Consider the following 9,345-nt stretch of genomic DNA (forward strand, 5'->3'; position numbering starts at 1 on the left):
ACCTGTGTCACTGCCACACCTGCTTCAGGCCAAGCTGCCACGTGTGCAGGAGGAGTGGGTTCTATATGCAGCAGCGACCCTTGGGTTTAATAACTTGGGCAGAACTGGAGACAGAAGCCGGAAGATTTCTGAGCCCAGCGCTGCTTATGTTGATGCTTTGCCTTTTTTGGAAGGAGGGAAGGATGAAGGCACACAGTACCTAAGAGTTTTATGATTATGACGCTAAACACACACCCGCACACACTCACACACACACACACACACACACACACACACACACTTCTTTCTTCTCCAGGAACTTGGCTGCTACTTGCAGGAAACTTTGTGCATATAATAGCAGAGGTCACAGCATTATTTTCGGTTCTCTTGGTTAACTCTCTCCCACCCTCATCCAGCTAGCTGCAAAGGAAAGGTTTTCTACATTAAATATGAATTTTATGAAGCATATGACACCACGATGTCCCTATAACCTTCCTAAAAAGATGATGCACATTGGTGGACTTGGGTAAGAAATACTGTACTTTGTGTCTTTAACGTGGTCAGTATAGGTTTTCTTCTTTCTATGAAAATCAGTGTTTTCTCAGTCCCCCTGATAAGAAGTCTGGTATAAGGAACTGTATTTACTTTTACAATAATCCTTTTTATGGTGCTCTTGATGTTTTAGAGTATTCCCATGTCTATTATTTCATTAGATCCTTACAACGACCCCCCAGAATCATATAGGGGTGATTATATCTCTAATGAATGCTTCAGGTGAGGGCAAGAACATAAGAGAGATCATGTGATATTGAAGATGATATTGGGGCTTAAAACTAGCCATAAAAGGAGTTATCAAGGTATGCGTTGCTATTATGACCAAGGTATCAAATCTCCCTATATTTATGAGTCTAGATATTAAAGAAAATTTATGCAAGCCTCATATTGTACATAAACTATAAGACCTTAGATTCATACAGCATTTTCCTCCAATACATTCAAATAACTCTACCTAACATTATTCTTTACATTATCTTCTTATAATGGGTGACCAGCTCCTCCTGTTTTAATTTGGTTCTTCATTCTTTCCTGGTTTTCATTTTGTCAACTGCCATTAAAGTTTTGCCATCATTTTCCTTTATTTTATGTATTTATTTTTAAGATTTTATTTATTTACTCATGAGAGACACAGAGAGAGGCAGAGACATAGGCAGAGGGAGAAGCAGGCTCCATGTTCCCTGCTGCAGGGAGCCTGATGCAGGACTCGATCCCAGAACCCCAGGATTAAAACCTGAGCCAAAGGCAGATGCTCAACCACTGAGCCATCTAGGTGCCCACCATCATTTTCCTTTCAAACCATATTAACAACTACTGTCCAAGGCTGCGAGGCGTTAAGCTTATTCCTCTTAGTTAGAAGGAAAAAAATAACAGGGCTCCCCACCATTCTTGCTTTTTCCACAGAATTTCTTCTTCTTTTTCTCCTTTTAAATTGAGTCATAAGCCACAGTGTTTGTGGGAACACTCTTCCCTGGTGGGTGGGCCATGCTTTTGTGAAATCTGAGGGGAGATAAAGGGAAGGACCTCTGGGCCGGCCATGCTGTTTCCTCAGGGAAAAAAGGGGAATTTATGAAAAGTAGTGGTATGTGGAGACCACCCTTTCCTTATTACTGTTCGATGGTGGAAAGAAATGACTGTCTCCTACTAGATATAATCTATGATTCCCAGAGACAAGTCAGGGGCAGCCTCTGTGGGTGGGATGGCTAGAGAATCAAAGAATACATTCATTCCTTTAAGACCCGGGGACTAGATTCTGATGGCATCCTGTCCCTCCCTTGGAACAAGATTAGTGCCTTTGTCATTGGAAGGTATCAGTAGTGTCGAGGTTTCCAAGGAGACCACATTTGCTATCCCCAGCTCTAGGCATTATTCCTTCTGATGGTGCAAAGTATTACCAGCAGAATTTTCAGACATGGATGCCTCCTCCCCTACGTTCAAAACATCAGCAAGCTCTGGAGCCAAGGCCCCCCCAGTCACAGGAACTAGCTCATTCTATAGACAAAAAGGATCCCCTGAATTTTTGGGTCTTCCAGGTCATATGTAGGGGCCTTCCTCACCCTGGGGTGAGGGGTGTAATCCTGGTACCTCCCTTGACAACAAAGCTCTAGTTTAAGTTCTTAAAGCAGAGAGAAAAAGCATAAAGTGCTATGGCTGGGAAAAAAACTTAGAGATCTTTAATTGGAACTAGGTTTTCCGCATTTTAAATGTCAGGGTTCCTTTCATTGTCGAAACATTCCTGTGTGATAGTAGTTGTGCCTCTATTCATTCTGGACTAAAGCTGTCTAGAAGAAAACTTGTGGGAATCGAAAGCAGGATCTTGAAGAGATATTTGTTCACCCATGTTCATAGCGCCATTATTCACAATAGTCAAAAATTGGAAGAAACCCAAGTGCCCAACGACAGATGAATGAGCAAAGAAAACATAGTCTATACATACAATGGAATATGATTCAGCCTTAGAAAGGAAGGAGCTTCTGACACAGGCTACAGCGTGGTTGAACGTTGAGGACATTGTGCTCTGTGTCATAAGCTGGTCACAAAAGGACAACTACTGGATGATTCTGCTTCTATGAGGTCCCTATAGTAGGCAAGTTCACAGAGATAGAAAGTAGGAGGATGGCTGCCGGGGTGGGGGGGGGTGTAGGGAGGAATGGGGAGTTCCTGTTGAATGGGGATAGAGTTTCATCTTGGGATGTTGAAAAATTCTGGAGATGGACGATGGTGGTGGTTGCACAACAGTGTGACTGAACTTAATGCCACTGACCTGCACTTAAAAAGGGTTGAGATGGTAAATTCTCTGTTATGTGTGTCTTATAACAATAAGAACAGCTGAGACTAATTTTAATAATATATTTTACCCAACAGAACCAGAATATTATGAGTTCACATGTAATCAATATTAAACAATTATTAAGGTAGTTTTTATTCTTTTTTTTAAAAAAAGATTTTTATTTATTTATTCATGAGAGGCACAGAGAGAGAGGCAGAGACACAGGCAGAGGGAGAGACAGGCTTCCTGCAGGGAGCCCGATGAGGGACTCGATCCCAGGACTCTGGGATCAAGACCTGAGCTGAAGGCAGATGTTCAACCACTGAGCCACCTAGGCACCCCTATCCTTTTTTTAATGAAGTCTTTGAAAATGATTTTATATTTGACTCTTGCAGCATATCACAATGGCCACATGTCAAATGCTCAATAGCCACGTGTGACTAACGGCTATCACATTGGATGTATTGCCTTAGACAGTATTTGATGGGAATATGGCCGGAAGGACCCCTCTTCATTGCTCCCAGACCCCCAGGGTCCCTTAAACTAATGGGCTGGGACCTTGATGACAGTCACATACTAGGTGTCTTTCTCCTCCAAAAAAGAAGGAGGCTGAGAGAAACATCATAACCCCGAGTTGGTGATAGCCAGGTGCTCAGCCTGGACTGAGCTGGCTCCTGAGCAGTCGCCCTCAGATATGGTTTAGTGACTGGAGGTTACTGACAGCTGAGCAGAAACAAACAAACATATAAATAAATTCCTTAAGAATTGGCAATATAGAAAGCAAAAGTTTTGATTTGGGGATAATTAAGGCTTGATGGGAAAAGTCTCGTGCAATCTGGCATCCTTATCACTGTTAAAAGAAGTTCTAATAGGACACTTCTTGGATAGTTTAATGAGTCAGTTTCTTTTTTTTTTTCTTTCTTCCCTTCCATCCCTCTTTCCCTCTCTCCATCCTTCCTTCCCTCCTTTGCTTCTGAGTGTTCTTGTCTGGGCCTGACAGGTGTCTGTTTCTCTGGAAGTCTGAGAAGAGCTACCCCCTGCCTTCCCCCAGCCCCTTCCCTTTTGTTTCTCAGGCTGGGTAGGCAGAGAACATGGCACGTCACTGCAGCAAACCAAAGCAGAGGGCCCTGGTCTTCCCCACAGCAGCAGGGTGGCTGTGCGGAAGCTGGCGGGTTTCTGGAAGAGTGCTCATTGAGAATGCTAAGCCTCCTCCCAGACCTTCTGGCTTCTCTGCTGGGGATGCAGACGGTCTGCACTGCGGCCTAATCCATTACTGTAATTCCTGTGCTTCCAGAAGCCACTCCCTCACCTGCGAGAGACTCCAACTTGCCAGCTTCCCCGGGGAGGACAAAATGGAGCATTGCCACGTGGCCCAGGAAGGGAGGCTCCTGTTAGGCGTGCCTGCCAATTCTTGGGATGTTAAGCACCACTTTGGATTAAAAGTGGGTTTTCTCAAACATACCCTTGCCCACCAGCCAGCCAGACTGCAGAGGAGCACCATGCGTGTGGAATGAAGAGGATGAGCGGGCCTTTGTCCGACCATCCTCTCCTGGGCCAGTGACCCCACGGAGTGTGTGTATGTGCACGCTTGTAAACGAGCAGGGTGTGAGGCACAGGCAGAGATGGGCCAGTTTCAGTTCCTATCATGGTTTTATAACCTCAGAGTTAATTTCCTCCTCCGGAAAGTCAAGGGAACAGCTGTCACCAGCCATGCACGCCCTGCCGCCCCTGAGTGGTGGCTGGTGAAGGCCACTCAGTAAGCACAGATGCAAGTCTTGGATTTCTCAAGCTTGAGAAGGAACCAATTGCTAGGAGGAGAAGGGGTGTGGCGGGGTGCACGAGGGCCACCCCTCTACCCGCCTCCCTGGAATTGCAAAAGGCATCCTTGTTGGTAAGGCCTTGGGCTCCTTGGTCCGTCTGCACTCACCCCCTGGCAGGAGGAGAGATGCTGGCCCGTGTTATTCTCATTTTCCACAACACAGGTTTGTTCGGCTGCACGGGCTCCAAAGGGAACCCTGGGATGTTTTGATGCCAGAATTCAGGAAAATCAGTGACCTGGTGATTCGGAAAAATAGCTGAAGGAGCACGGTGGCTCCAGCTCTGTGCAGATCACAGTGCGCCCTCCCAGGCCCAGCTCTGGGGACCAGGCGTTGTGCGGCGTCCTGACGCTGGGTGGAGGTTTGGAATCAGAGGTAATGTGCTTCCAGGCCTTCCTCCCCCTCTGACGGCCGGGGATGACTCTGCTCTGCCCTCCAGTCCCAGGCCTCATTCAGGCAGGTTTTCAACACCCAGGCTGCAGTGAGTGTTGACAGCAGACAATCCAAGGCAAATAAGGATAATGGCATCTACGCTGCTTTGATTCCCCTTGGGATTAATGTCACATGAATACACAGTCCACAAAGCCTATATTCATAGAAACACTTAGAACATAGAACTGAAGCCAAACGGTGCCTGTGGACAGCCTGGGATGGGGGGACGTGGGGGACTGCGAGGGGCTCAGAAGGGGTGGACACCAGGGGGCTGCCTGCTGGCTCCAGGATTTGGAAGTGGCTGCATTTGCAAAGTGGCAAGTCAGCCTCGGCAGGCAGGCAGGCAGGACGTGAGACCAAGCAGGGAACTCATGCCCCCACGTCCGTCCGTCACAAGAGCTGAGCCCAGACTAGGTTACTAGCAGTTCACAGCACAGGGACCAGGACAGATAAACAGTGCTCATTAACTGAGCTGTCCTGCGGGAACGCACTGGGCTCATTTCGTGTTGCATTTGCTCTAGCACTTGCAGCCCTTAAAATCCCTTTGGGGAGCTGCCTTGTGCTAGGTTGAATGACTCCAGTTTTTTTTTTTTTTTTTTTTTTTTTTAAAGAAAAGTCTGAAGCAAATATGGCAAAATGTGAAAGCTAATTACTTGGTGGATACCTGGGGCTCAAGCTGTATTCATACCTTTCTGTATATTTTAATTATTTTGTAACCAAGAAAAAATATATTTTAAATGAAGGAACTGAGCGTTCTTTATTTTATAGGGAAGAAAGTGTTCTGGGATGTGATGGCCTCTCCTTTCTCACCTCTTTCGTTAAGGATTCTAGGCAGGGCCGGGAATGCTCGACTCGGGGCAGCGGCCTTTGGCACCCTCCTCCCCCAGACCTCCCGCCCCCCCAACAGCACCCCAGCAGGGCAGCAGCTCCATCCTGCGGGTGGCACACCGGGAGATCCTGGGCCTGGCATCACCACATCCTTACAGTTCAGCGGATCCCAAGGCATGCAGCGGAGGGAGGCACCATGAGGCTTTGTTGGCCTCTGGGGCTGGCTGGGAACATCTCTGATGATGATTCACCGGGAAGTCAGTAGTCATCTCCTCTGTTTCGCAAAGAGGGGGGACTGGCAACACCGCAGGGTGACCTGCCTGAAGCCACAGAAGGAAGAGGAATAACTGGGAGGAAAAACTCGAGCTGAAAATCTGCAGCTGAGGTTGAAGGCCTGAGGCTCGTGAGCTGTTCTGGAAAGGGCTCGGCTCTCCCAGCGAAGGGCTTGTGTGACGTGACCATGGTTCTCAGTGGAGCCCTGAGCATCCAGGAGCTTCTCCAGGCCCTGTGGTCTCCCTCTGGCCAGGCCTGCAGACTTGCCCTTAGGCACAAATCCCTGCCAGTAGTTCCCTTGCAGGCCAGCTCCTAGGAAAGAGGCCCACAGCCCAGACACTTTGCCCAGGTGGCTGGCAGCTCAGGAACTGGTAAGACTGGTTTCCAGTGCTGGCTCCGGGTGGGCAGAAGGCAGAGCTGCTGCTACCAATTTAAAGGAGACTAGAAAAGCTTCTGGAATCTACAACGCAGCCTACTGGCCACCTCCCCTGGACATTCAACCCCTAGGATATGATCCTGTAAGACGGTGACCTCTTTGTTAAACCATCTGGGAATAAATTGTGTAGGAATTTATCCGACATCCCCTTAGAGAATTACCAGGGGTCTGATTTTACTCCAAACCACTTGCTTTCGTCTCAGAAAAAGTTAAGACCACGAAGTATTTTTAAACGGTGAGTGTGGTTTGAATTAAAAGTGTTCCTTTTATAGTGCCCAGGCTGGCTCCGTTGGTGGAGCATGCGACTCTTGATCTCGGGGTCGTGAGTTCAAGCCCCACGTCGGGCATGGAGCTCACTTAAAAAAAAAAAAAAAAAAGGTTCCTTTCATAGAGGAATTTGACTTTTGCTGTTGAGTTATTTATTTTTTAAGTCCACACTTGCATTATGGTTGCTATAGCATCTTACATAAGACGTCTTCTTCGAGCATACTTGTTTCAGCCCCTTGGAAACCATTGTCATCATTTAGGGCGTCACAACTTGAACAGTTGGGTCTTCTGTTCTATCAGGGCATTTGAGGAGTTAGTTCTGTTTGCTAGTCCAGAATAACAGCCCTCCCATATTTTTTAGGAGAGGCAAGCTTTATTAGCCTGGACTATTTATCAGTGGTTTTCAAAGACAGGGAAATGTTTATTTTATGAGAACATTTGTCTCACCTTAATTTGCAAGGGATTAAAAAAAAAAGTCACTGCCATGAAACATAATAGGAAACTATTTGGTTCTTGTGAAACACATTAATGTTTGTGATAGAATTTCTCCTACATAAAAACACCTTAGAAATCATTTTCCAATCGTGACGTCTTCCGTGTTGTCTCTGTATCGGGTCTTTCCAAAGCCCACAGAGGGGAGATGTTGCAGGCTTGGAGGGACTGACCCCACAGTCCGCTTCTCTTGCCTTGCAGAGCTCAAATGATCCTCTGCCTCATTGCGTTGTTCTCTGCTTCCTTACCCAGAGGAAAGTCCCCATGGCCCATTTTCTGTGCAGTGCTTTTCCACTCTTTCATAATCTATTATTGTGACCTTGAGATGCAGCGAGGAGGCTTTGGCAGGGTGCGCTTCACATGGAGGCAGCACTGTTGGCATCCATGCCCTGGTCCCACACGCCTGTGGCTGTGGCTGCCCCATGCTCCCCAGAGGACATGGCTGTGCCTGTCCTCCTGCATCCTGGCACCCAAGTCAGGGGCTGCAGGACCCTGGAGCCTGAAAGGACTCCTGTCAGGTTCCCTGAGAAGAACTGTGTTCTTGTGGGGCTGGGTCAGCAAAAAGCATGGGAGAAGGGCGTGTGTGTATGTGCTTTAGAGGAAGGCACAGAGAGACACAGAGACAAGACAGAGACAGGACTAAGACAGGGATCAAAAAAAAAAAAAATCTACTTTCAGGAGTCCCTGAGTGGCTCAGTTGGTTAAGTGTCCGCCTTGGGCTCAAGTCATGATCCTAGAGCCCGGGGATCCAGTCCTGGGATCAAGTCCTGCGTTGGGTTCCCCGCTCAAGCAGGGACTCTGCTTCTCCCTCTGATCCTCCCCCTTCTTGTACTCTCTCTCCCTCTCTCTCTCTCTCTCTCTCTCAAATAAATAAATAGAATCTTAAAAAAAATTACTTTTTAAAGTTGATTTCAAGGTTTTTTTTTTTTTTTCTAGGATTTTCCCTGTTGGATTCGATGCTTATAAGAATCAGTTATAAAAACTCTACACTCTACGTGAGACAGTTTATTCTTCAGTGAAGACAAGGAAGCTCTAAGAAGAACACTGGGCCGCGGGAGGAAGGCTGGGCCGCCAGAGCGCAGGAAGCATGGGAAGGAAGCACAGCGTGGAGGGGGAGTGCTGGGGACCCCAGCTGCCCGCAGCGTGGGGTTGGCTGGGTCCCTCGCCCTCTGCCCACTGCGCCGCTGAGCCTCATCCTTCTCTCCCTCTTCACCCTGGTCTGTGCTGGCAGATGCTCCTGCCAAAGCTTACTTCATCGGATGAAATGAAGGGGAAATCTGATTTGCCACTAATTGGACTTACTGTAGGCAATTAAGGTTAAACTGACATGAAGGGACTATCAGACACTGGGATTTTCAGTGTTTTTCTTTACATTCCTGGGAACTTTTTCCAGAATCTAAGTGATTATAAATTGGGATACTGAATGCGGTATCAGGGTCTGAAATCACTTTAAGTCAGGACCCTGGAAGTAGTGTATGCGTTCTCGTTGTGTAAGGTGACATACACTGTACGTATACATGGTCTGTATAAGGTTTATGGGGTGTGTGTGCATAAGAATATATGCAGTATATATATATATATATATATATATATATATATATAGTACATGGGGTGTATCTCTGTGGGGTGAGCTGGATTTTTCTCTCTCTCTAGGTAAACAAGAGTGTTTAATAATAATAAGTGCACAGGGTGGCTTCCTTTGATTTTCTAAATTAACTCTATTTTCTATTTTAGAGCTAATAGAGTTAACTCTATTAACTCTAACTCTATTTTCTAATAACTCTTTAATTCCTGTTGGGATCAGTCATTCACAGATAAAGAGAGCTGGAACGTTGTTCCTGGGCATTCTAATTCCTTCCTTGAAGTGCATTCACCATCTGCATTGACCTCCCCAATGTTTTCAGCCATCATCTCCCTAAACACCGCTGGTGAAATTTCCGCCGTGCCACTGGTCTAGTCTTACACCTCGTTCTCAAAAGCCGACGCGTCTGCTCCAC

General features: G+C 46.8%; 1 long non-coding RNA gene across 1 annotated transcript; it reads left to right on the forward strand.

The window, feature by feature from the left end:
- Positions 1-4,725: 4,725 nt before the first annotated feature.
- On the forward strand, positions 4,726-9,022 carry LOC129508030 (uncharacterized). The gene is made up of 3 exons (XR_008664119.1): positions 4,726-4,785; positions 5,876-6,824; positions 8,285-9,022. It is a non-coding gene; the product is annotated as an uncharacterized LOC129508030 (long non-coding RNA).
- The last annotated feature ends 323 nt before the right edge of the window (positions 9,023-9,345 follow it).

The sequence above is a fragment of the Nyctereutes procyonoides genome, unplaced genomic scaffold (assembly GCF_905146905.1).
Source record: "Nyctereutes procyonoides isolate TBG_1078 unplaced genomic scaffold, NYPRO_anot_genome, whole genome shotgun sequence".
Lineage (NCBI taxonomy): Eukaryota > Metazoa > Chordata > Mammalia > Carnivora > Canidae > Nyctereutes > Nyctereutes procyonoides.